We start from the raw sequence: 2991 nt of genomic DNA on the forward strand, positions 1-2991 counted from the left end.
GAAATATTACACGCACGGTGGCACAGTGGTTAGCATTGCTGCCTCACAGCACCAGGGACCCAGGGCAGCACGGTGGCACACCGGTCAGCACTGCTGTCTCACAGCACCAGGGACCCGGGCAGCACAGTGGTTTAACACTGCTGTCTCACAGCGCCAGGGAGCCGGGGCTGCATGGTGGCACACCGGTTAGCACTGCTGCCTCACAGCGCCAGGGTCCCGGGTTCAATTCCTGGCTTGGGTCACTGTCTGTGTGGAGTTTGCACGTTCTCCCTCGTGTAAGCATGGGTTTCCTCTGGGTGCTCTGGTTTCCTCCCACAGTCCGAAAGACGTGCTGGTTAGGGTGTATTGGCCATGCTAAATTCCCCCTCAGTGTATCCGAAAAGGTGCCGGAGTGTGGTGACTAGGGTATTTTCACAGTAACTTCATTGCAGTGTTAATGCAAGCCCACTTGTGACACTAAAATAAGTAAATAAATAAAATCCATGAAAAGATGTATTTGATGAAGGAAGGTAGTCAGTACAGAACTGAAAACATTTCAAAGTCCAATTCAAAGTCTCAGCAAGCGAGATATTCCAGATCCAAGCTGACAAGATAGGCTCACCACTTCCTGTCTTGGGCTTTGATCAACATGACCAAGCTGATTGGAACAGGCATTGCACCTCCTCTAAAACTTGATCTCATTTGCACCTTAGGCAAAATGCTGAGAAGCCAGTTGTGTTGACTGCAGACTGGGCAGCAAGACACAATCCTCACTCGACAGTTGCATGAAACAGCACCTTCCTGATTAACTTTACCAAAAGCCTTGGTTACGCCTTCTTGGCCTTTTGGCTAAGATCAAGTGTAGTATTGACATGCTGCACTTGGTTGAAGTCGTAAGGTTACATTATGGCTTCATTTGAAGCAATTTTTTTCAGTGGCATCTCAGCCTTTTGGCTAAGATGCAAATAAGATCCAGCCTTGGAGGAGGTGCAATGCCTGCTCCAATCAGCTTGGATCATGTAGATCAAGCCCAAGACAGGAAGTGGAGAGCCTGTCTTGTAGCTTGGATCTGGAATGCCTCAATTGCGGAGACTTTGAATTGGATATAAACAAAAACAAAAAAAAAAAGCCTTGGTTACACCACAGGAGGTCCTCATTCCGTTTGCGGTCCTGCAGGGAGGCCACACTGATTCTGTGCACCCAGAGTCAATGAAAACGATTACGGATAACCTTTACAAGAATGGCTCCTGCTGTTGTAAAAACTGATTCCACAATGATTGTCACAGATGAACTTGCTCCCTTTCCGTTTGTAGAGATGAGTTTTGGAGGCATTCTTGTGGTCTTGGGCCACAGTGTACTGATTCAAAAGGGACTTGTGTAAGAGAGACTCGTGACTTGCTTAACCACGAGTCACTTTGTACTTGAATACTTCAGCTGGAAAGCCATCAGCTCCCAGTGACTTGCCCGGAGAAAGCTGCTTTTTGGCCTTTGTGACCTCTGCTATTGGTTTAGGAGATTGTTGACGTGCTCTGCCCAATGAGAGAATCTCGGCTGTGTTCTAGGAGCTGATTGCCCTCTGCGGAGAGGAGGGGTTGCACTGTTGGTTTAGGGCCCATAGACCGATCATGAACCATCTACCAGTCTTCAGATCACTTTTACCAGTAACAGCTTGAGCCTCAGCAGCTGTTTTGCCCACACTTGTTTCTTCATCTTTCTTAGTTTGCTTGCAGTGTGTTTTGCGCAGTGTTATCTGACCTTCCTTGCTTGTAATTCCTTGTCTGATATGCAAGTTCTGAGGGGGTTCGGCAAGGACAGAGTGCAAACAATAGCTTGGCTATTGTTGTTGAAAGAATCTTGGTTTCTGTTTGATGAGCCCTAGGCCCTCAAATACCACAATGCAAGTAACATCCTTTAGCTTTTTCCCACAAATCTCCAATAGTAATACTCTCCTCCAGAGAGGCCTGTGGCTGGTTTGTGCTCCAGTTCCTGTCTCTTGGTCATGTCTTTAAGAACAGTTACATCCAGCTTCCTTTGTGGTTTGACTCTGTGACAAGCCAATGGTCAGACCAGCATCCTGCATCTCGAGGGTGGGATAGAGCACACATCTAGAACAATGTGCTCCAACCTGTGCTACTGTGTGGACCTGGGGTGTTTTCAGTTTTGCTGGAACCATGTGATGGTTAAGTTAAACTTGCTGCACTGAGAGAAGGAATTGGCCATTGGAATTTGCTTGCCAATACCATGGAGTGCTGGTAGTCCTCTCCATGCATAACACTCTGTGCCCACTCAGGTATTTAAATCACTAAGAATAGTCCAGGGCTTAGAGTCAAAGTAATCAGTATCATCATTCTCGCAGGTACATGAAGGGAAAGGTCTAGGGGGATATGGACCAAATGCAGGCAAATGGGACTAGTTCAGTTTAGGAAACCTGGTCGGTATGGAGGAGTTGGGCGGAAGGGCCTGTTTCCGTGTTGTATGTCTCGGAGTCTAAATAACTCTTCAGAGTCAGAGACAGCACGGATCTAGCTGTCATCATAGAATGCTTCTGAGTCACTTTTGGGGCGTAGCATTTAGATTGCTGCATGTCAGGTACTGGCAAATCTTAAATGAAGAACCACAAGTCAATCGCTGATTCCGAGAGGAGAGACCAGCTCGTGAGTTAGTTCAGATTGAACAGCAAAGCCAGTCCCCGATTGTCGAGGCTGGGCTTTGGATTCGTGAACCCAATGTGAAGTGTAGCCTGCACCAATGTCAAGTTGAACCTCGTTTTGCTGAGAGTGACTATGTCAATGTTGAAATGGCCGATCATTCTGGCCAGGAGGGCTAGGTTCTGATTTTTTTTTAAAGATTGCTATTGAGAAGTGTTCGGACATCCCATGAGCCGAGCTTCAGACAACTAGTGTCTTATTCTTTACAGATTGAGCACAGGGATTGGTTAACCAGTCAGGAGTGGGAATGTGGCAGGTGCAGGGACAGTAGGCTGTGGATAGGGTTCCTTTCCTTCCCCTTCTG

The 2991-nt window shown here is 47.2% G+C and overlaps 1 non-coding gene across 1 annotated transcript; it reads left to right on the top strand.

Moving 5' to 3' along the window:
- The first annotated feature begins 808 nt into the window (after positions 1-808).
- Positions 809-1007, top strand: LOC144504986 (U2 spliceosomal RNA). Its single transcript, XR_013499752.1, has one exon. It is a non-coding gene; the product is annotated as a U2 spliceosomal RNA (small nuclear RNA).
- The last annotated feature ends 1984 nt before the right edge of the window (positions 1008-2991 follow it).

The sequence above is a fragment of the Mustelus asterias genome, chromosome 15, assembly GCF_964213995.1.
Source record: "Mustelus asterias chromosome 15, sMusAst1.hap1.1, whole genome shotgun sequence".
Lineage (NCBI taxonomy): Eukaryota > Metazoa > Chordata > Chondrichthyes > Carcharhiniformes > Triakidae > Mustelus > Mustelus asterias.